This window comes from Bactrocera neohumeralis, chromosome 2 (assembly GCF_024586455.1).
Source record: "Bactrocera neohumeralis isolate Rockhampton chromosome 2, APGP_CSIRO_Bneo_wtdbg2-racon-allhic-juicebox.fasta_v2, whole genome shotgun sequence".
NCBI classification, from domain to species: domain Eukaryota; kingdom Metazoa; phylum Arthropoda; class Insecta; order Diptera; family Tephritidae; genus Bactrocera; species Bactrocera neohumeralis.
The window spans coordinates 16,187,047-16,213,195 of record NC_065919.1 but is presented as its reverse complement, the minus strand read 5'-3'; the positions used below and the strand labels follow the sequence as shown (position 1 = coordinate 16,213,195).

At 33.3% G+C, this 26,149-nt stretch overlaps 2 protein-coding genes across 11 annotated transcripts in view; one reads left to right on the top strand and one right to left on the bottom strand.

Moving 5' to 3' along the window:
- LOC126751393 (soluble guanylate cyclase 88E) overlaps positions 1-26,149 on the bottom strand; it is a 100,390-nt gene that overhangs the window by 34,844 nt on the left and 39,397 nt on the right. The gene's annotated exons all lie outside the window — the stretch shown is intronic.
- Positions 25,986-26,149, top strand: part of LOC126751394 (uncharacterized) — a 32,919-nt gene continuing 32,755 nt past the window's right edge. For 4 of the 8 annotated variants that reach the window (XM_050461631.1, XM_050461626.1, XM_050461627.1 and 1 more), the window contains exon 1: positions 25,986-26,088. The gene's annotated coding sequence lies outside the window, so the exon portion shown is untranslated. The remainder of the gene's footprint in view (positions 26,089-26,149) is intronic. The other 4 variants (XM_050461630.1, XM_050461628.1, XM_050461632.1 and 1 more) reach the window with 2 other exon arrangements.

The following is a 26,149-nucleotide window of genomic DNA, read 5'->3' as shown; positions in this document are numbered from 1 at the left end:
TTCATTCACACATGTAGAGAGCAAATAGTAAAAACAATAATATTTGTCTACAACACTGTTGATTTTCTCGATAGGGGGGTAATTAGGGCTTACAAGACCCTTACTTTCAGTGTAATGCTAGTGAAAAATGTAGTAACTTTGATGGCGTCACATCAAGTGATGTGAACCTTATATTGTGTTTAAGGACAGGGTAAGGGTTTTACTAGAATTTATGGCAAAATATGATTTCGGTGGTTTTGAAATTTTTTTTTATAAATTTCATGAGGTATTTTGAATAAAAATTTAATTGTTTATTGGATGATTTATTGTATTTCTTTATAACCAATAGGATAGTTGCAATGAAAACATAGGTAGTGGTAGAAAAAAACGTCGAATACGCTCTAAAGGGTGGGTATAAATGATCAGCGGATGAATTGAGTCAATTTGGACTTTTACTTTTGTCTGTCTGTATATAAAATAAGTGTTTGAGACGTTAACTAGAAATTTTGGACACGCATTTTCTCTCTAAGAAGGTGATCATTTGGTGGAGTCGCCGATATCGAATTATTATAGCATGTAGCTGGCAAACCAACTAGCCGATAAAAATTCTTATATCGGTTGTTGTAGGAACGCTAGAAAAGTAGAGCGGTAGGGGCAGAAAACGACGCCAAAAAAGTGCCCTTAGTGTTGAGTATACTGATGCCCTAGCGGGATCACACATCAATTGAGGAAGACCCAAATCAGTCTCCACACGTTGTTGTCAAGCGTTGGGCATCTCTGTGACGTCGTTGTGGCGAATTTTGCGAAAAGATCTTGGCCTACTTCCTTACAAGCTCAAATTGACGGTAGAGATCAAGCCGCTTGAGCGTTAGAATTGTCGTAGGTTCGTGAATTGGGCTGAGAATTTTCATCGAAAAATCATCTTTAGCGATGAGGCTCATTTTTAGCTGAATGGCTCGTCAATAAGTAAAATATGCGTTATTGGTCAGGTAGCAATCCACACGTGCTCCATGAGTCACCATTGCATCCCGAAAAAAGTACGGTTTGGTGTCATCGGACCGTACTTCTTCAGTGATGATCAAGTCTATGGTCTATGCAAGCGACCATTGACGAACTTAGTATGAATATTGTACGAGAAATCGCAAAAGTATCGGCGATTTATGCTTGAAAACCGTCGAAAATCGTATTCAGCGAGTGGATTTCTACAAGCTTGACCGTGATGAGCATGGAAAACAAATCGAGTTCCATACATAATGGCATCAAATGTTATTTCACAGATATAAAGAAGTTCATTGATAACCCAAACGGTTTTTGCTTTATTTAAGGAAACTTTTGTAGCGCTCTTATTAAAACCCGTTACAAGGCCAAACTTTAAACGCGTTTTTCTTAAAATGGTGTTTTCAAATTCGGCGACCAACATTACTCGGCTAAACCGATTAGTCGCAAATTTTAACACGAGCTTCTGAAATATATTTTTTATCACCGATAAATATATTTTTTTATAAACATTTTTTTTGTTTTTGAAATTTTGGTCAAAAATCGATTTTTTTTTGAGAAACCAAAATTTTGTCAAAAAATTTTATTTTGCCCATTCGTTCGATTTATTATTAGATTAACATTACTTTCATGAAATCTGTTTGAATTTTTAATTTCAGAAGATCCAGTTCAGAGATTTAGTGGTCACCGCAAAACGTCTTTTTTGAGAGGAGCTCTCGGACATCAGCTGTAGTCTCTTTCCATATAAATATTTTTACTAATACTAAGTCTTAAAATACAGTTGAAAATTGCCATAATATGTGTAAAAAATTTTGGCTCAATAAATTTAAAATTTTTCTCAGAAAAATCTAGAAAATTCGCTTTTCGGCCTTCTAACTGTATATAACCCCTTAACATATTTGTTTATTAAATTTTTTAATGTTTTCCCTCTAAAAACACTGGCTGCCTACGCCTTTGTATACACATATACAACCACCATGTCCGCTATTTGTTTATAACAATAACAACTTTTTTTCCCTATTTCAGTCAACATCTCTGTTCGCCCCTTTTCAACTTGACTTTGATATTGAAAACATATATTATATACCAGCAATTAGTTTCGTGAGTGCAGACTAAATTATTTACAAATTTACGTATTTGAATTTATTTTCCGCCCCATGAAGTCACTGTCCGCAAGTGGAATATTTTTGCAAGCATTCCTGTCCATTCAGAAAAACACTACGCGGTTCTGCTTAATTTCAACCAAATATGAATATCTCTCTTCAAATGTATACAAATTTTGTTTTGGCGTGATATTATATCAAAATTTAATTTAGTGTTATGACTGGTATGTATATACATATAATATATATGTAAAGTAGTACGAAGAAAAAATACAAAGAAAATAAAAATTGTTGCTTGCAATATTTCCGATATTCGGTATTTATTGATTTTTCTAAATTTGTCTACATAAGTTTTTACTCACTTGTCGTTTAATGAAATACAATATATTGTTTAATTATACTTCGCCCTTCCTAACCACACCCGTCGGCAAATCGAAACTGAGGCGATATTTCCTGAAAAACCTTTTTCCCTATTTGCTGGTCGTTCAAACAAATGGGCATACCGTTTTCGACCACAGTTTTGAAATCAGCAGATTTCCAATTTTTAAGCAGACATTTGTCTTCTTAAATATTTGCCAAGTTTCCTTTGTACTTTTGAGATTTTCAATTTTCATTTCGTTGTCATTTAGAAATTCATTTGTGCTCGGCGTTAGTGTTGTGGCATTTATTTATATTTAAAGCCATTCGCGTTCATTTTTACCAAAAAGCAGAAATTCAAATAAATAGTAAAAATAAAAATATGCAAATTAAAAATATCTACCTCGTTTGTTTCGAAATTTTTCGATTATGTTCACACATATGTAGTTTTAATAATACTTTCGCTATGATTTATTGCCTTGTTGTCCCGTTCTGTGAACAGAAAAAAAGAGCTGTCAAAAAACATTACAGAAACGTAGTGTGTAGGGCGTGTTTAAAATAAAATAAATAATAAAGAAGCCTAATATTTTGTTTTGGAAAATTCACCGGAAGTATTTCAGTATAAAAATGAAACGTAATTACGCATTGAATTAATACTGTAGAAAAAACTAATTGGAACTCTTGCGTTATGCAAATTGAATTTACATTTTATGCAATATTTCGACTTCCATTCGTTAGAATTCGGCCACACTTTTTATTCCAACAAAATGCGCTTTACAAAATGCTATTGCGCATTTTTTATTTAATTTATTTAAAAGTAATTTCTCTGTAAATGAAATATATTTTATTTTGTTACATATACAATGGATTCAACTGAATATTAAATTTTATATAAGTTACTCATACGACCTGTGCAACTGACATACACGTGAAGTATTACAGTTGTTACTCATACGCCTCGTACGACTTGCTTTTTACACCAGTTACGAATGCGACAGAGGCTATTGGTAATTTAATGTATACGTTACATGAACTTAATTTATAATAAAATATTAATTATTCGAAAAATTATAAAAAAAGAAAAGAATTTAACTCTGGTTGCTATAAAACACTTCACAAATGAAAAGTGTCTACACAAGGTTGCTATATACGTACACTATTATACTGGTCTGTTCTAAACAATTTGCTAGGAGATTATACAGTTGCTTTCGATAATAATATATGCCAAATTTCGTGAAGATATCTAATAAAAAAGTTTTCCATATAAGAATTGGATTTTATCGGTCAGTTTGTATGGCAGCTATATGCTATACATAGTCGTTCGATCTAAACAATTTCTTCGGAGATTGTACCGTTGCTTTGGGCAATACTATATGCTAAATTTCGTGAAGATATCTCACCAACTGAAAAAGTTTTCCATATAAGCATTGAATTTTGAGCAGTCAGTTTATATGGCAGCTATATGCTATATAAGTCCGATCTAAACAATTTGTTCGCAGATTGTATCGTTGCTTTGGGTAATACCACAAGCCAAATTTTGTGCAGATATCTTATAAAATAAAAAAGTTTTCCATACAAGAATTTGATTTTGATCGGTCAGTTTGTATGGCAGCTGTATGCTATAGTCTTTCGATCTAAACAATTTGTTCCGCAATTGTAACGTTGCTTTAGACAATAATTTATAGCAAATTTCGTGAATATATCTCGTCGAATAAAAAAGTTTTCCATACAAAAACTTGAATTTCATTCAGTTTGTATGGCAGCCATATGCTATACAAGTAGTGAGCCGTTATTGGCGGTTCCGACAAATGAGCAACTTTTTGGGGAGAAAAGGACTTGTAGAAAATTGCAGATCAATATCTTGAAAACTGAGCAACTAGTATATATACAGACAACATAGCTAAATCGTCTCAACTCGCCCAGCTGATAATTTATTTTATATTTGTAGGATCTCTCTGAGTGTTACATAGTTCGGAGCACATATAGAACCTGTTCCGGTCATAAATATATTAAAATCTCAAATATTTATTATTTAATTGAAGAGAGTGTGTAATTTTTTTCAGAAAATTGCGCATGAAATTCTATATACATATAGTATTCTCCACTAATACATATTTTCGATATAAGAAAATGTTTGTAAAAGAAAAAAATTGTTGCAAGAAAAAGGAAGAGAATGATAACTGAAATGCCCAATTGACAGTGTTTAACAAATTTTTTAGTCGAAAGTTTTCGGTCGCTTCACTTTAGTGTAGTAATCTTCAAGTTTTCAGCTGCCATCGTACAACAATGCTTGCTATAAGAATATGCCTTCTGTATAATTATTATCCTCCAAGAGTGAGTACAGAAGTCTTACAAGAGATAAGTTTTAACATTTTTGATTTATTATTTGTCAGTTAACAGACACAATGTCTTCACTAGGTACAACTAGCTCCTCTTAAGTATTTTCCTACGTTTTCATTATATTATTTCTGTTATAAATCTGCTCAACATTCTTCAGTAAAATTAGCTAAGTATATACATACCAAAAGTAATATATATATACATACTTTTCAAAAAGCATCAGCCATTACTTAAGTGCTAACATGCAATGTGTATTTAGTTAGCATATACAGACAGTAGTGCTTGTATTTTGAACTTTAAAAACATGTGTCGATGTGGCAAGGTCGTTCTTGCTGTTAGACGCCCTTCAACCGATTGCATAGCTTTGTGCAACCTTCAACGAGGAAAATAAAGAAAAACTCAGCATGATTGTATTCAAAATAATTTTAGTGTTTTTTCGATTTCTTATATAATTTTGTAATATTTGAAGAAAAAGTGTTCATAGTATATGTAAATGAAAATAGAAACATTTTTGTTGGCCATTATAGTTAATCATTTACAGTTTGTCTAATTAAATGAGCTCATTAGAACTTGTACTAAGAATTTTCGAAATTTATTCAATTAAGAATTATTAATTTATTAAATATATCTTTTGCATTCAGCCGAAAGCCTCTGCTGCTAGCGCTGCGTCTGCTTTAGTTTATATAATAATTAATTATTATGTAAGCTTTGTATAAATAAAAAATAAAATCTTTTGCATTAATACAAATATATTTCATTAATACAAATATATCTACGAAATATACATACATATATGTATATAATATTTTGCTAAAATGCTGCTTCTTGTAAGAATAGACAACAACAATTATGTATGATACTTTCCAAAACCACAATGATACCCAATTGGATGTACATATATCAACCACAAAGTTTGTCCTAGCAACTTTGGCATTAAGAGGTTAGGCCAAGGCCTAACTTCACACGCAAAGATCAAAAAATAAAACCAGCGCATGCTATGTGGCATTTAATTGCTGCCATTTACACCTAATTCAAAATATTTACGCATAATTACAAACATTAAGAAGTAAACAAAAAAAAATTAATTATTTTTGCTAGCAACCGTGAAGGAAGCTGGCAACCTAAAAATGTAAATATTTATACGTACTTGGTAAAAAAATAATGTTTAATTTCGCTTTGCGGTACTTTGAGCGTTTGTTTATTTGTCTTATAATTTAGGTGTAAGCTATTCTATCCATAGACTGCCGTGGATTTTAATTTCTTCTACATTTTCTTATTTCTTTATGGATATACGCTTTTTGTTGTTTAAGTTTTGCTTTTATAAAAAATCTATGCACGTGTGTTCCTATATATTTTATTTTCGTAGCTGAAACATTGATTTTAAATATTTTCACATAGCATTCAAAATCGCAAACTAATATTGACGAGATTTGATGTAATAAAATGCATTTTTACAACTCTGGCTTTAGTGTATATTTATAAATAAATTTTTTTTTTTAAGATTTTGACTATTGTGAATCAATGCTAAATCTGCGTGTAAATTTTCCATCTGAAAAAACAGCTCACAAACTCATAAGATCTTGCAAGTACTTTTCAAAATAAATATACACCTTAAAGTATTGTAACCTGGCAACTCACAACTTTATCGTAAAGCCTGACATTTTTGATGTTCTACGTACTCAGAACGTTTTGACAAATGAGCACTATTTGTGTTGTTTAATAGTAACTTAAAATATTCATCTCGGTCAAAAAATGGAATTGTATCGCCAACATTTTTGCACAATTATTTTGTGCAACTTTCGATTGGATTAACTCAACAACAATGCATTCATGAACGTAATTAAATGTTTGGCGATGTAGCACCCTCCAGTACAAGTGTTTGTCGATGATATGATGAATTCAATAGAGTTCGTAGTTTACTCCAAGACAAATCTCTTGGAGATCATTCAAAATCAGTTCTTGTTCCGACAACTATTGATGCTGTGTGCAAATTGATATTACAATCCCGTCATCTGACCTTTACTGACGTTGATATAACTGATCAGCATTTATTTAATATTGCATGAACATTTGACTGTAAACAAAAATTTTTCTCATTGAATCCCACAGTCATATACATATTTTTCAATTGCTCAAAAAAAAGCTAGTAGCGATTGGTCGAGAGAAATTTCAAAGAAAACACGATAACAATGCTTCGAAAAACGTAGGATGATAAAACATGGATTTATGCGTATGACCCCGAAAGTAAAAAGCAGTCAACTGTATGGGTGTTACAAAACGAGCCTAATCCAAAGCACTGCCAAGCAAAAGGTTGCTTGTTTTTTTTGTGTAACTTTTTGTGTCAAGTCACAATCACACCATCAGAACGGGGAATTCTGATAGGTGCACAATAATTTTTTTTGTCAGCTGTCTTTTTGAAAATCAGAAAAGTCAACCGTCGAAGACGAGCACTCAAAACGTTGGTTTGAGTCATTCACCGTACAGTACTGACTTGGCAACTTGGCGTTGAATGTTTTGTGGAGTGCCAAAGTGCTTCGACAATTGGGTCAAACGCATGCAAAAATGTTAAGATCCTATATCCATTGAGAATATTTATAATTTATAAAAACAGTAAAGCGATTTTCTATGAATAATATTTGTTTTTCTAGTTGGATCCCAAAATATAAAAGGCAATTTTTATTGATATTATAATGTTTTTAGTGTACAAGAAATCATCTCATCTCCGTTCTTTAATTGAAACTTTTCCTACATTTTTGCTATTATTTAGTCGTATCCGTAATAATCATCCAACTGTGCTCGCTGTTCGTCGAGTTGTCGGAAATTCAAGTGCCAATAAGACAAAGAACCGCTCGACGTAATGAAAATATAGCTGCCATTCAGGCAAGTGTTGCTGAAGACCGCAACTTGTAGATTCCAAGATGTTTTCAAGAATTAGGACTATCTTAAAACACAAACTGGCGGACTTTTAGAAAGGATCTGAGCTTGCATCCATATAAAATTGTACACGCTCAAAAACTGAAGCCATTGAACCACCGTAAGCGTCGTGGTTTTGCAGATTTTGCTTTGGAACAATTTGAAAACGATAATTATTTTTTTTAAGGAAATCATCTTCTCCGATGAGGCTCACTTTCATCAGAGTGGTGTGGTAAATAAACCAAAATGTTGATTCTGGTGCGAAGAAAATCCACAAATTATACATGAACATGAACCTTAATTCGACAGTTTGGTGTGGTTTTTGATCTGAAGAAATCATCATCATCATCATCATCGTCATCATAATCATCTTTCGAAATGAAGTTGGTTACACCGCTTCTGTCAAAGAGAGCGATATAGATTGATAACAACGAACTTTTTATGACCGCAATTGGATGAAGTTCAGCTTGACAACATCTAGTTCCAACAAGATGGGACTACGTGCCACACAGCACGTGTAACAACCGAACTATTGGGAGAAAAGAATGGAGATTCGATTATTTCAAGAAATTGTGACATTGAATGGACTCCAAGAAGTTATGATTTAACACCATTATGCTATAACTCTTGTGTGGTTATTTGAAGCCATTGGTCTTTAGCAATAAACCAGACTATCTTCAAGCTTTAGAAGTCAATATTGTGCTATTTGTGATATACGACTTGATTTAGTGGAAGATTGGATGCAAAGAATGATGTTATACTTGGAATTTAATAGTATCGATTGTACTTCACATTAAATAAAAAAATTGAATTTTCTTAACAGTTAGTGTGTGTGTTTTTTTTAAGAAATCATATCATGCTTATTGGTTACCCCCTATGTAATACAAAAGAGTACGCGCCTACCTTGCTAAAGTGGTACTTGTGCTTCTATGTTTGATTATACTCGTTTAATTTATTTATACCAGTTCTTTGTTCAATTCACTATTCCTGACTTGTTTGGCAAATGGCAAATAGGGATGCACCAGTAGAAGATTATTTTCATATCGTAGCACTTCTCTTGTACCCTACTGCTGATTTACTCTGAAAACTTAAGAGGCGCAGTTGCATAAGAGGATAATGAGTGTCGGCATGGTAAAGCAATTAAACTTAATTTATCAAAGACTGGCTCAGTCTAGGAGCATCGTTGGTTGTGTGTAATCTGATTTTCTCACAGATTACTTCCGTTGTATAAACGCCTTTCGTTTATTTTTGTTTGTATTTTCTCAGGCGCAAACTTTCTATATATCTATGTATATCTGTATGTATGTACGTATATATATATATGTATGCTCATACATATGGACTTATGCATATCAAAACTGTTTGATGTGAAAAATGTAAATTAACCTATTGACCGCAATTTTTTAATTGATTTCGAATAAAGACATGATTGGCGCCGAAATTGCCAGACAAAAATGTTGAAAGTATTTGCAAAAAATTGCCTATATTGAAGGCGTGAGTAATATACTACTCATACTTTTTTTTTGGCAAAATTTGTGGAAGCAAAATTGCGCGCATTTGGTAGATAAGAGTTTATAACTAAAGCAGAAAGAGAGGAACTAGAAAACTGAAAAGAGGATCGAGAATTGATTTTTAATATACTCTTTGAGTTATGTATTTCAAGCAAAAAATAAGAAAAGGCTTTTCCATATTGAAATAAAATTATTTTCAAAACCATCTTTATTAATGATCACTGATGTATCTTTAAGGGTGATCCATTTCGAGGTTCCCTACAATTTTAAAGAAAAATCACAGAAACTGAAAATTGATTGGGGAATGTTTATTATCATTCTGTGTCTGTCTCAAATGTTGGCCGATGGCCCAAGCATTGAGTTCCAATTTCGATGACTCGTTTGTGCATTTCGACTGGTAACTGGCGAATGACACACGTGATGTTTTGCTTCAAGGCCTGATTCGAAGCGGGATTGTCCGCATATACTTTAGACTTTACATATCCCCACCGGAAATGGTATAACGGTGTGATTTTACACGATCTTGGTGGCCTATCGACCGGGCCAAAACATGAAATTATCTGCTCTCCGAAGTGTTCCCTCAATAAATCCATTGATTGACGCGATGTGTGGGAAGTGGCGTTTTCTTGTTGAAATAAAATGTTGCCGAGATCACGAGCTTCATTGACGGTTATGTTCTCACCGGCATGATTTTCGATGAAATATGCACCGATGATTTCACCGGCCCACAAACCACACCAAACCGTTGTTTTTACTGGATGAAATGGCAGCTCTTGAATCTCTTCAGGCTGCTCTTCGTCCTAAATGTTTGCCGGTTTACGTACCCACTGAACCAGAAATGTGCCTCATCGCTGAACAACATTTGGCTAAAACGTTGGATCTTCTTGGAACTTTTTAAGAGCCAATAGAGCAAAGCGAAGTCGCTTGAGAAGGTCGAGCGGCTTCCGTTCTTGCACATTTTGTACGATTTCAATATAAGATTTCGACGTAAAATGCGCCAAGCCGTTCTACATGTCAGTATGTGAACCGCGCCTCTGCACGGTCTTCGTGCACACTCTCAGCTACGGCTGCTATATTTATTTATGCTATATCTTTTCATTATGAAATGCCAAATAATACTACAAAAATAACATATTAAGAAAAGGAAATGAAAAAAGGCCCTCTACTTGGACCACCCTTTATATATAAATCAAAATTTATTACGGAAAATTTGTCAACGTCTCAGTAACGTCATAATATGAAGTGTGTGTGGGTGTAGGACACAGCAATCTCAGTTTCCCAGAAGAGAAACACTCATAATAAAAGTTATGTTATTCGAAGTTCTTAAATTTTCCTGGAGCTAGTACGCAAGACATTGTTTCTTATTGTGAAGAAATCGTAGTTCTTGTTGCTAATGGCGAATAACTCCGAATCACTGCCCTATTTGTCTCCATTTAAGAACTTTATACATACATGTATGCGAAAAGTCATATATATTCGAAAGAGAAAGCTTTATGCTTTGGTTTATAAGAGAATATCTCCCAATTAAATATGGCTACTTATTGCAAATTTATTAAATACCATGCTGTTATGTATCAATATTTGACACCACTTGGTAGACAATGGCGCATACCACATTTTTGTAGTCTAAAAATATTGGCCCTCCACTTGATCTGCGTGAGTCCAATTTTCAGCCATTCAAGAAAGACGCACTTCGTTGTTTCTTAAAACAAAAACTACAGGAAGTGTCTACATACTCAACTATTGTCATAATTACTAACATACTCAAACAACTCACATGGATTTTCAAACTGCAATGTAATATAGCAACATTTTGTAATTAGGTATCGTGATAAATTGTTTCAAATTGACTTTCCATCTGCTAATTGCGTTCTTCATTTAATATGTACTTATTTTATAGGATTTTTGCGAGTGGGCAACAAGACAAGCCAGTTAATGTCCGACTACAAGATGAGGAAAGTAGTGCAAATAATTATCGATCAAAACAAAGTGGGCGTTACAAACGGCTAATTGTACTTAGAAGTCAACTTTGAAAGGCAAAATTAATTGTTAGTGCCACAGATGCCAAGCAATTTATTATGGATATTTTGACAATAATTTTTGGCAGCGCATGGCAGATAACAATAAGCGAGGCAAGCTTATACTTGCATAAATATTGCAAGAAGAGTAAACGGTGAAAAAAGGAAAGAAAAACCAAAACAAATAACGGCACTACAGCGGCCGACTTTGAACGCGAAATAAAAATATTGACTTTAAAAATAACGCTGAATGCCAATGAAATTAAAAGTGTGCAATGCCTTGCCGTTCAGTCGCCGATAATTATAATGAAAATATTTATATGGATGGTGCATTGCTGTGTGCATTCGTATGCGAGAGGCGGCGTGTAGGCGGGTAGGCAGCAAAAAACTGAAACTCATTAAATGCATAGAGGGCACACACATCTACTTACATACACAAATTTAGATATGTACAAGTATATTCTGATGAACGGATGGAAAGCTGACGAACGACTCGGCCGTTCAAGTGTCTGAGCATATTGGACAACAGCTGCAAGCCATGGCAAAAGCGAGGCCAAATATGCCTATATATTGCTGGCAACCAAATAAAAAAATGCAAAATTGGTCCACAGCATGAGTCATGCCACTTTTTGCTTAATTATTTGCTACATTTGTTTAATTTAATTTGTTTCTTAATTTTTATTTTGTATCTTTTGCAATGAAAAAAATTCAAGTTTAGTGAAATATTCAATGAATGTTCTGCTATTTTTAAACACTATGGCGAATTCATTTTTATACAAGTATATAAGCTAGGTGCGCTTATATGCATACTTTCACATATATAATTTACTTATTACTTATTTTTGAAATTTTGAATAGCCTCTGTTGCGTTTTTAATCCTTTTTTCGACATTCAAAATGTTTCGAAAACCACTTGTATGCGGCAATAAATATGTATGTATATACCAGCAATGCATTAAAGTCGCTGGGAAACGCGCACAAGTCGTCATCGTAAATTAAAATCTTGTGAAATTAACGTCATACAATAATTTCCTACAGATACATAAGCACAAATATAAGATTTTATTAAAAGAAAATGAATAAATTATGAAAACAACGCTACAGAAGCTTATTTCGTATTAAATGCACATACATATGTACATATATTGTACATATGTACATACCTACTCACATATATGACATGGAAGTGTATGTGTACCCATTTTCTTTCTTATAATTGTTTTTAAAAATCATTTATACTATTCAAAATACCTCGTTTGTATGAGTAGTTCTTAGCATATGTGAGCTACAAGCAAAATAGGTACCATACAACATACTAAAAAGTACATATCGTCATCTAAAATGCAAAATAACGTATCTTCAATCTTCAATCGAAATTGAGTTTTTTATTGCTTATGATTCACTACATCATATTACCCATAGGTAGCATAAAATTTGCAGCTTCCGCTGTCAGATATAACCAATATATAACCAATCGATAACCATTTTATAACCATTTTATAACCAATTTATAACTAATTTATAACCATTTTATAACCAATTTATAACTAATTTATAACCAAAATTCAAATTGTGTTTCAATATGAGTGGTTTCTATTATATTGTTTTTTCTTCGCCTGAAAACTTATGAAAAGTGATGTTACGTTATTTTGAATTTTAGGTGACGATACATGCTATTGTATACATATGTATGTATACTTGTATAAATAAGTTTGATTTGTTATATAAATTCTATGAACTGTGCTTTCTCCCGCTCTGAAAAGCTATTTTGAAAACAAAACGAAGAAGTTATCTAATAACTATATTCTCTAGTGTGCAGTTATTTCTACATGTACATATGTACAGACATACATGTGTGAGTATATAAGAAAATTGTATATATATTAATGCAAATAGTATTTGAATGAAAGCATGTATTCATGAATTGGCATATATGCTACAGTGTTGCGTAAAATAATTTCATCATTTCATACAGTATTCAAACGGGGTAGATAGTGGAGGCAATTAAAAGGTTATATACAGTTAGAGTTTTAAAAAAAAATCGATGTTTTTATTTTATTTTCTTAATGTACATATGCATACAAGGCGCGTTCCAAAGTAAGCAGGACTTTTTGAATCCAGCGCCCCCTGGTGGCGCCATCTATATGTCGACTGGTGCGTTAGAATCTGCTATCTTTATCGATTGTCCAGTGAGAATTTCATGACATTTCATTGATTGGAAGTGAAGTTATTGCGTTTTAAGTGTCAGTATGTTTCTGTTATCGGTGCGAAAGAGCTTCGAACAAAGCGTCAACATTAAATTTTGTTTTAAAATTGGTAAATTTCAATTGATGAAACAAGTTTATGGCGATGATTGCCTATTCCGTAGCAGAGTACACGAGTGGTTTCAACGTTTTCAAAGTGGTCGTGAGGACACAAATGACGATCAACATGTGGGCCAATCAAAATCCGTGATCACCGGAAATTCCATCGAAACTGTGCGTGAATTCATCAAAAATCAGCCGAAATCATTATTGAAATTCATGGAAATGGAATGGAACATCTCCAAGTATCGATTTATCGCACATTTGGGCTTACGAAAGGTGTGTGCACGGTTTGTTCCGCTCAAATTGACTGACGACCAAAAATTGCTTAGAATCCAACATTCGAAGGATGATTATTTGACAAAAACACATTTTAATCATTAACCACTCCCCGCATTCACCTGATATGGCATCGTGCGACTTCTTCCTTTCCGGAAAAATGCAATTGCCTATGAAAGGAAAGCGTTATGCAGACGTAGAGGGCATTCAAAAGGCTTGCACCGGCATACTCGCGGCCATACCGGTCAACGAGCTAAAACACTCGTTCGACATGCTTTTGGACCGTGTAAAAAGCTGTATTGAAGCAGAAGAAGACTATTTTGAATAAAATAAATTGATTTTGTCGAAAAACCCATTTGTTCTATTTTTTTTTAAGTCCTGTTTACTTTGGAACGCATCTTGTATATAATGTATGTATATGTACATAAAATTTCATATCGTTCTGGTGAATATTTTCGAAGTTACACGCAAATTTGAAAAGACGTTTCAGAGTGAAATATACCAAAATTTTCATCACGAGTGGATATCGACTAACTACTGTATGCAATTTAGTGGACAGTTGCCATTTTGTGTATATTATAGATTGCTAACACTCTTTTCTTATAAAGACATAATGGCGTCTCAACAATGGCTTATGGAATATCCACACTCCAATCAATCAAATGTGAGCTTCCTCGCTGAAAATCGGGATCGGTGACCATATCGTTTTGGGCCCATGCACCGAACTTGGGACACTTTTGATGGTTGTTCGACTTAAATTCTTGCACAAGTTGGATTTTGTAAGCCCACAAACTAAGATCTTTCCGCAAAATCTTTCATAAAGTAGATAGGCGCAGCTTCATTCGGGTCTGCTTCGATACACTGCCTCACAGCAGAAGTGACAAAATCAAGAAACTGATATTTAGTTGATGCCTAGAATGTTTGCAAAATTTTGCTGTTATGCGAAAGTTGCCTTTTATATTTCGAGATTAGAGAACAAAAGCAAATATTAAGCCACCCAAATCGCTTTATTGTTTTTCAAAATTATTCAATTAAGATTTTTACCCTTTGAATGCATTTTAACCAATTTTCGAAGCATTTTTGTCACTATGAATGATATAACTCCAAGAACATGTGTTTTGAACGTTTGAACCTTTTCGGGTGACGAACAGCCTTAACTTCACAGCTCTTACGTACGAGAATAAAAAAGAAGCCATTCGATGCCAAGTCGGGACTAAATGGTAGATGACTCATTAATTTGATGTTTTGCGTACTCAAAAATGCAGTTTTTCAATCAATGTGTGAGGGCTCGAATTGTCGTTTTGATCGGTCTTTGGCGACTTGGTTTTGGTTGGAAGTGCTTCCCGCGCGCACAACTGTTGTTGGATTTGGCGCATCTGAAAGAACACATACAGTCAAATGCTGTTTAATTTCGGGTTCATACGCATAAATCCACGATTTATCAGCTGTCTCGACCAATAGACACGAGCCTTGTGTTGAGCGATGTACAAATAGATCCAAAGTAAAGAAATAGTTTTTTTTACTATCAAATGTTAATTAAATATTGAATGTGGGCTGTTCCCATTAATGCTTATAGTTGTCTCAATCTCACGATAGATCACATGACGAACTTGCAATATCACATAAAAAATGTATAAAAGATTTTGGGTAAACGTTGAATGAGGCTGAGAGCAATAAATGACTCTCTGTAGATATAAAATGAGAATGTTGGAAGTACCGTTCATGTATATTTGAGTGCCCAAAAACCTCTTTCAAATCTCTCAATTAGACAACGCATCGTAAAATTTATGGGTCACAACCCAAAAAAGGCGATTTTGTGTTTATGATTACAAACAATAATACTTGTACCAAAGAATATTTTGTCTATATTTTCCACTTAACTGTATACTTTAAATAATATTCGGAAAAAAGTGTACATATCTCTTATATCATATTCAATACTCATCTGTACATTTATAAACAATGCAAAAACATAAAATAAAAATCTAAACGCGCTTATATTCACTTATATATTAATAAACCAATGTTTTAGTGCTGTTCCTCTCTACCAAGTGGTGTGTTCCTTGGCTTTATTCAATATTTCTATGGCAGATATTTATAATCACTATGATGCTCGTTTGCTCTCACACATATACATCTATTGTATATATATACATGTTTTTGTATATTTATGAATGTATTTGTATTGTTTGTTTAAGTGAATTGTTTAGATTCATGTAGTATTTGGCCTACACAAATGAACTTGAAAATCAATGACTGATGCAAGCAAATATAAAATGTAGAAAAGTCATATTTTTATTACAGGCCTACTAACTGATTTAATTTTATTTTTAATTCTAATTTAATATATATGTATATATGTATATATATATATATAAACCTGAATGTCTTCATTTTGAATTTATATACATATAATTATTATTGCAACCTAACCAAAGGAAACTTATTAACACATATGAATAGGAGAATTCAAAACCTCAGGAGAAACTTAGATGATCTAAACATGATGACAGAAAGAAATGATCATCAAAAAAAAAAAACATTTGGAAGCTATAATATTTGGCATACGTAGTATTTGGTCCAAGTTCGATTACAATGCAGTAATCTACGACTCATTCGAGAAAATAACTGAGGAATATTTTCAAATAAGAATGCTTTATGATTGCCTTCTACAACTAGGAAGAATCCAAAACTAACTATTGTGAGCGTAAATATAGAAAAAGAAGAACTAATAAATGGATGAAATAAAAAAGATGATGGAATGATGGTAGTAATAATCATTCAGACAGAAAGTTATACACAACCAACAAAATTGCCTCTTAGAAAAGTCATAAAAACACTTCCAGGAAATAATGATTGTGTTCGAGTTGTTCCGTTGAAGCTTTCCAAAAGCACATGGGTATTCCATACCAAATCGACCACTTTTGAACCCGACCCCTTTAGATTTTGCTGAAACTTATCCATCCTTATCTACGCTTTGAAAAACATTTTTGAGAATTTTTTCAAAATGTTTTGTCCATTTAAAAAAAAGTTATAAATTTTTCTAAAAAAGGGTTTTTTATTTTCAAATAGCCATAACTTTTGTAGAAATTGACTTTTGGGGAACCTTTTTTTTTAATTTTTTGTTTTTGAATGAACTTTTCGAAAAAATACACGAAAAAAATTTAACACGATCAATTATATAAAATAATCGGTTTTTTTTAAGTAAAATCGTCATTTTTTGAAAGTTCGCCATTTTTGTTTTTTTTTTTTTTTTTTTTTTCTCAAAAAAAACTACAATTAATTTGACAACTATCCCTGCTAATCCCGGAGTGGGCCGATTTTTTTTTATTTTTTTTTATTTATTTAAAAAAAAATTGTCAAATTTTCAAAAATGATTTGATATGGAATACCCCACATACACTTCACCATTACAAAGGCCTTAATTGAAAAAGACCTAACTGTATTCACTTGGAAATTACTAATACATTGATTTTCATCTTTCCAGAAGTCACTTTTCCCGCCATCGAAATATTTTCTATACCTTACCTAATGCTATTATATTAATGGGTTTAACCACTTGTAAGTCAATAAAAGCGCGTCTTTTTAACTTTTTTTGAAGAGACCTTTTATTTATTAAGTAAATAAAAGATGTAATTTACGAAATATAATGTATATATTTTAATAATCGGCGATTCATTTTGATACATTTTGAATCCCCTTGATCCCGTAGCTGATCTCCAGGAGGCCCACAGACAACAGATGTCTGGGGGTGAGGGAGATTTTTCTGCTTAAAATCAAATCGGAAAACCGAAAAAATTTACTATTATAATAGGTCGAAGGAATAGTCAAAATTTTGATTTCTAACAAAATTTGAAAGTTTTCTCACTTAATCACTTACAAAACAGCGTTTCGGAAAAGACACCTAAAAATTTTTGGAAGCTGATGTTACTACATTAAACAAGTAACTTAGAAATACAATCACATCGCTGAAACTATCAACAGGATAAACTTCAAATTTCAGAGAATATTTTTAAATAACAACAACGTATCATAAAAAAATTTAAATTTAGTTTTTTTTGCTTACGATTGACCACATTAATATTGTCATCAAAAACCAGTAGCTAATTTGCTGTTTCGAGAACTTTGCATTTTTCCAAGAATTCACTGAAAAAATAGCGATGACAATATGCTCAACTAGGCGAACTTTGGACTGGAAATATTTATTGAAGAATTTTTTTTTAATATTAATATTATTACTAAAATAATACCCAATAATTATAATAAGTATGTATGTATATGTATATATATTGTATATATGTATGTTGGGAAAGTTGGATCCGATTTTTTAATGTAAGTTGCAATGGCATAAAAAATTGATACTTTTGCCTGCGATAAAACATTTTACTAAATACGGTCTTCCCAATTAGACCATTGCTGACAAAAGATTTGCAAAATGGGATTGGATGAGCTAAAAATGAGATCTATAGATTTAGCTGAGACTCTTAAGATATCAAAAATCGTGATGCACATATGTAGTTCATGAGCGTTTACTTGCGAAAAGTCTGGGCAATGTGGGCTCCGTATGAGCTCACATTCACCGTGCAAAAATGCAGTTTCGCGTGGCAGCGGTATTTTCGATCTGAATGGCAACCACTTGAAGAAATATTCTACAAACAATATTTTTATACTCTTGCAACATGTTGCTAGAGCGTATAATTGTTTTGTTTACCTAATGGTTATACGTATCACCTAAAACAAATCGAGTTAGGTATGGAGTTATATACTTATATGTAAATGATCAGGATGATGAGGGGAATGATCTATCTGTCCGTCCGTCCCTGCAAGCTTTAACTTGAATAAAAATTGAGATATCTTGATCAAACTTGACACACATGTTTCTTGGCAAAAACGGTAGGGTAGAGTAAGGTAGGGCGTAATGGTCCTTGAAGAAAAATTTATAAAGTGCCATAACTAACCACATAATAAAGCTATAGAGCTGTAATTTAGTACCAAGGATTGTAGTAGCAAGGGGCACCAGTGGGCTAAAAATTAAAAAAAAAAAAGTGGACGTGACCCTCTAATAGGTTTAATGTACATATATCTCAAACTGTTCCAGCCAAAATACCGAAATATGCTCAATAAAAATCCCATAAGAACCACCACAGATAGTGTGAAAATGATGAAATCGGAAGATAACTCCGTTCACGCCCCATGCAACGATACTGCCAAAAAGTACTAAAAGCGCAATAAAACAGTAACTAAATATATTAGTGACAAATAATTTTACACCCGAGATGTTAGGAGAGGGTTTTATAGGAACCGGGTTAAAAATTGGACGATGGGTGTGGCACCGCCCATTTGTAGGTGAAATCACATTTCTCGGGACCCGATCTACCTATTTCGACCATTATTTTCACATTTCTAAGCCACTGTGCGAAAATAGGCGAAATCGAATTGCAGCCACTACTACTTTCCATATAACACAATTTTAAATTCCATCTGATTCTTTCCACTCACAAATCAAGAAACAATTAATATAACGGCAAATCAAGAAACAATTAGTATAACGGAATAAAACTTTGCACGAATAATGTCTTTAGAGTACGCCACCCCACCTTATGGCCAAAAATTGTACAAATCCAACAAAAACTGTTTAAGCCTCTAGGTACCGAATATTTGACCCTCAGTACCTGTAGTTGACTTTTTACCGAAAATATTGGTCAATGTGCCAGATTCATAATCGGAATTCAGAGAGAATACTTTCCTGATAGAATGTCTGTGTGCTACAAATAGGTTGAATCGGGTCAATACTTCTCTTAGCCTACATATACCTAATATAAAGATTTTCGAACTTCCAGCTGACTTTATACCGCATATATTAGCCAAAATGTGAGTTGTCTTAATAAAATTATGAAAGCGTGGTTTTTCTCATAACGGTGCATATTTGTGCTTAGAATGAATAAAATCGTGTGAAAACTCGTCATAGATCCCATATAACTAACAAGCCTTACATACCTAAAGATACTTCTTAGTTTTAATGCTTGCAGGTTGCAGAGTATGCAATATTCAGTTATACCCGAACTTAGCTCTTCCTTACTTGTGCAATCTATCTTTCTCAACCAAATCATGAAATCAAAATAAACTTACATCTATTTGACGCAATTGCAAGGCAAAAATGCTATTGTATAATAAGATAAAAATAAATATTTAACTAAATCTCTAAAATACCATGCACGTGTCTAATAAACAAACACACGCACACACATAGACTTCCGTTACAGTTGCATATAATCTAAAATAGCGCAAGTGCAATGAAAAGAAATTTTCCTTCAAGTATTTATTGAAACTTGTGTTTTGTTTACTTCGAAAGTGCCCATAAAAGCACTACGGCAAGACAGTTTGCCTTTGATTATAGCCAAAATTAGATAAATGAAAGATGGCGCTGTTCGACGGTGTGGCAAAACGCTGCTCATACTATATGTATATTTACTATACGCAAGTATTAACCTTGACATTGGGTTCAAAAGAGAGCACAAAAGAAAACTTTTTCTAACAAAGTAATGCTTTGAGCTTCATTTCTTTCTGCTGCTTTTTCTTCTATTGTTATATGTGTTACTTAACTTTTGCTTACTTCCTTTTTGTATATATTGTTTGGCTCCTAATATAGTTTAATGCCATGTTTAAGTAGATATGACCACTTTTGGTTATATGAATGCAGAAGTTGTGTAAGTACAAAATGTAAAAATAATATAGAAAAGTGGGGCATAAAAAAATAAAAGTTGAGGAAGTGAAGGAACTTTGGCAAGTTGAGTAAAAAGTGAATTCATGTGGGAAATACCTGGCAACTGCAGTAACAACATAGACATTTATTTGTATTTACGTCGCTGTATATATGTATATATAACGGGTGGGCCATATAAAATTTTAAATTTAAAAAGTCAATAAAGAAAAAATGGCTTGATATTTTTCAAAGGTCTAACATTTATTTAAAAGGTTGTTTTATGAAATTTATTTGTGGAAAACAATTTTGGACAAATGATCACCACCGCTGAGTTTACAGTAGCTTATCCGATCCACCCAATTTTAGAGTACTTTCTCGATGGTTTCAGGCCTTATGGCAGCTACAGCAGCTTGAATCTCGTACTTTAAATCTTGAATTGTTTCTGGATGGTTGGCGTATAGCACACACCCCTTGATGTTACATACAAGATCTTTACTTTGAATTGAAGCCTAAATCAGTTAACTTTTTCCACATACATATGCTACATGGGATTTGTTAATCATTTGGAAGATTTCTTTTATTTTCAAAGCAAATAAACCTACAACCTTAAAAAAATTGTATTCTAGTACAAAATTTTTCACTCTACAAAAAAAATTTGAATGATTTTTTTCATAAAGACATTATTTTAAAAGTTATTCGCAGTCAAAGTTATGAATCAAATGGACTGAGGCATTCATACAAGTGATTTATGCATTGTGTGTTACTGTTTTTGTTGTTGTTGTAGCGGCAAAAAAACTTAAATAATTTCGAGGCGTGGTGCCGGGTTGACAGCCCTTGGCCGGAAAAAATTCGGGTCCGTGCCGATTACTTAGACCCGTCATTAGAACGGATTATGTGTTACTCATACGACATGGTGTACATTCATACAGTCGTGAGGGTTTCTTAACTTTAACTGCATGTAACTTTTAAATGAATGGTTTTATGGAAAAACTCTTTAAGAACTGTTTGTAGGGCAGAAATTTTTCTACTAGAATATTTTTTTTAAGGTTCAAAGTTTACTTGTTTGATGCAAAATATCAAAAAATCGCATGCTACATATGCATATGGGAAAAGTATCATGATTTCCTCATAGTTTAAATTAAAAATGAAAAGCTTCGGGAACATTTGTAAAAAAAGACATCAACTTGGTAAATAACGCACACCCTAATATATTTAATTCTATATTAACATTTTTTTGCGTTTTTTTCGAAACAATTGTAAAGTCAAAAGCAACTTTCACTGCGCAGCAAGAAATAAACTTGCTAAAAAGTGAAAAGTTGTGTCTTTTAACAGCAAAGTTTGTTGTCAGTTTATTGCGCCATTTGTTGATCTGCCAAGAATTCATCGACTCTTACTTTTATTGCATTTTGATTAAGCACCAGCAGGTGATTGGCGCGCGTTTATCACATAAATGTGGCAAATTACAATATTTGTTGCACGTCTGTGGACAATACTAGCTTAGCGCAATTTGCTCGAAATGGTGGGAAATTTTTAATTGCTTTGTTTAAAAGTTCTTTATTTGTTGAATATATGCTGTCTAACCTTCAGGAAGTACGTACGGTTTCATTAAATATTTGTTGTTGCAACTGAGGAAAGTTGAGAAGAGCCCGTTTATTAGTCCGCTTGCGAACACTTTGAAAATATTTTATTCGATAGTTGGAAAGGAAATATTATATTGCTACTGTAATGAGTAAATGCCGAATCTTATTAATTTTATGGATTAAAAGTAGCCAAGTATTAAATTTTTTATTTTAAAGTATTAATTCAATATTTTTTACGATGAAACTGATGATCCCTCTCGGTCTATCGACCCAAAATTATTAAAATCCATATATTTTCATGAGGATAGTTGGATGTAGGTAACCGATGTGCATATATGTTTATTTCTAAATGACATTCTCAATAATATTCCTTGGAAGTATTTGGAAAATATCTGTTAGTCAGTTAGTTTTCGATTTACTCTCGGACTAATGCACAGCTTGTTTACAGAAATCTTCTTAATCCTACATTGTTCAAAATCGATCTATGAGTAAATAATTCATGTATAGTATACTCATTTTATTATACACTGCCAATATTTTCCTTTCTAAGGCGAAATTACGGATAAAAGAAAGCAAAATAAAAATTTGAGATCAAAATATGTGAAAGTAGCTTGATGCCACAGAAAGCTTTGAGCTCACTGTCAGCGAACTTAAAGCTGGTATATCAGCTCTGTTATCGGAGTGGATGCATACCTTCCTAAAGGAAGGCGTACTTCGTTGTAGTACATCTGCTGCTACCTTACCAGCTGCCACTTCTGCTTGAAAGACACTACAGTGGTCCAACCTTCCCTTTGAGTCTCGATACATCCGTGAAAAGGCTTACTGCAGCGACTCCACCCCATCGAAGGTATGTGTGCAGAGAAGAAGCCGCAAGGAGTAGGTTCCGGATCTAGTAAACAGGGATGCAATCGAAGTGCGAGAGGATTTCGGAATGTCCCAATGTGGGACCCTTAATGTGTACGGATTCCCGGAGTCTGATAGCAACCTGTGGATTTTTGCTGATCGGAAAATCTATAACTGGGTATAAATACGGACCTCAACACCGTAAAACTTGCAACGAGTATTTCTCGAAATTGCATTATTGGAATCGGTCGTTGATCGTATTCTTAGCCTAACGCATTTAAAGTTGCAACTTCACAGTAAAATTATCTAGTAAATTACGTGTGAGTAATTTTGCACTTTTTGATATAAACAATTTGTTGTCCGTCTTTTCGGTCGAAAATCAAAATAATCATTGGATTTTAATATAGGTTTGTCTTTCTGAAGTACATAAAGTGTATACGCCGATTTCTACGATGAATGAAATTATTCAACAAAGACAAAGAAGTTCCATAAAACTTTGTAGGCGGAATCAAATTTCTGGTGTCGAAATGTTTAGAATGTGTGAAAAGGTCTTTGGTGATATTTGTTTTTCGCGAGCAAGTGTTTTTGATTTGTACAAATTATTCAAATTATGTCTAGAATGCGTTGATGATGAACCACGTCCAGGAAGGCCATCAACATCAACTGATGATCAACACCTCAATAAAATAAAGGAATTGGTGCTTGAGAATCGACGATTAACAGTCAGAAATTTTCCTGACATAGATGGAATATTGGAAGGATCAGTGAAAACCATTTTGAAAGATCTTTTGGGCATAAAAAAAGTGAAAGCACGATTGGTTCCAAAATCACTTAAATTTTCGAAAAACAGCATCGCATAAACGTCTCTGAAATAATGCTTTCCGACTAACTGCATGTCATGAAACTTATTATTATAGGCGGTGAGTCTTAGATCTATGCTTACAAGTCGGAAACAGACGATCAATCGGTCGAATATCGTGGCAAAAATGAACCGAAGCCAAAAAGCCACGTCAATGCAGATCAAAAATCAAGGTTATGTCGACAGTCGACCATCGAGGTGTGGTGCACTCCGAATTCCTTCCGACCGCCCAAGCTATCAACAAGGAATATCATTTGAGTGTTATGCGTGGTTTATGTGAAACCAATCGTAAAAATAGGCCAGAATTATGGGCCGACAAAGGGGATTACTTTGAGTAGGACGCTATAAATTTTTAATAATGAATTAAGAGTTTAATAATTATGAATAAAGTCTTACTAATTTTTGCTCATAGTAGTACGTTCACAAGAACCTTAAAGGGAGAATTACTTTAAACTCGTACACCTTAAAGAAAAGTCCGTGTCCCGAGGATAATTCTAGTAAATTTTTGGCGAAAAAAACTGCAAATAATTGTTGTAGAACATCGCGGCACTCTGAGAACTCCCGGCACGGGAGGAATTGCCCCCGATCTTCTACCCTCTCTCCATCACTGCATTAATCCCAGAATGAATTGTCACGGCAAAATTTGAATTATAATTCTCAATCAAATAGGAATTCAACTACTTTTTCAAGTTTATCGATAAAGCATCAACAAAATACATAAACAAACGTATTGAAAATATGCCTAAGGATATATAGAGAGGATAATATATAGAATATACCATAAATATGACGATCTGAAAAGCCCCACACAATTCGCAACACGTCAATGAATGATGCGGAAAATTCTTTCTGTTTACAAACAAATATATACTTGGTATGAAAATGTAAACTAAAATCGAATCAAACAGCGCATGATCTCATAGTTCTGTGAGACAATCACTTCATGCAGATATAAAGTTAAAGCATATGTATATTAATATATACATATGTATTTTTGGGTATATATGAGCATATAGCTTACTTTGTATACAATAAATGTTATATGAAATTTGTTGTATATATGTACAACTACATACAATTTCATTACTATATAGACCAGAGTTCACATTAACCACCGACTGATCTGCAAAACCAAACTCTGCGGGTTAAACGGCAGAAGAAAGAGGCAGCAGCAGGTGGGTGAATAGCCAATGCGAGCTAATGAGTGAGTGGGCAAAAAGGAAGAGGTCAGCATAGCGTTCAAGATCAAATTTGACGTAATTAATACATATATAGCAGTAAGTTGATTTATTGCCAGTATAGGGGACATTTTAAAATTCAACAATGTAATTTATTCGAAATATTAAATTGAAAACAATAATTAAGGAGAGCAAAGACCTCAACAGAACAAGTGTCTGCAAATGTGAAAAAAGATGCGAAATTAATTTCTGCATATGTATTTATGTATGTCTGCATGTTATATGTATGTATATCCTCGCTTTAAGTTGGTAATACTTAATGGAAGTTGACAGTGAAAAAAAACTCAAATAAACTCTTTTTGTCAAACAAGCGGAGGTGTTATATGCCAATTTTCAATGCGAAAGACCAAAATATCATAATTGTGGTCAGATTGCCACTGAGAATACTTGGCAGCATGTGTGAGTGTGTGCACATAATCGGCGATTAACTGTGATCAACGCACGAACATGTCCGGGGAGATCGTTTGTAAGACTTTCCAAGGCTTTTTTGAAATAGAATAATGAAATTTTTGAAATAGAATAATGAAATTTTTGAAATGAGATAAAATCACAAAACCCAAAAAAATAATACAATAACAACAACAAAAGAAATACAATAACAACCATGCTTTGAGTTATACTTTCAATGATCGCCAAATGCAGCAAGGCAGTGTACAAAGCATTTACTCGTGGGAGGATATGAAGACCCTAGTATGTAAACACATATTTATAAGCAATACAAACAACAAATTTTATTATAAAATCTGTGTGTTTTTGTAGAATATTTCGCGTTTGCTTTAAACTTAAAATGTGTGGGTATTTCATTGCTTTAGAAAGCGTTGGCGCACGGAGCTTTCGGCTATCACTACCAACGCAATACACATACACATTTGCAATTAACATTTTTAGTGGTATTGGCTTATACACTGCGCATACATAACGGTGAATTCTTACATATACTCAAGAATAAAAGGAATTTCTGTGATAAAGCGAATGAAATTGGTGAAGCCGATTTTCAACATCGAACAGTTTGAAAAAATTCTTCGTTGAGGATAGATCGCTATTTTTTAGTAGGAGTAAAGAAAAATGTAAGAATTTTTTTGAAACAATTTCAAATTTATTTATAAAAAATATTGAGAAAAAATGAGG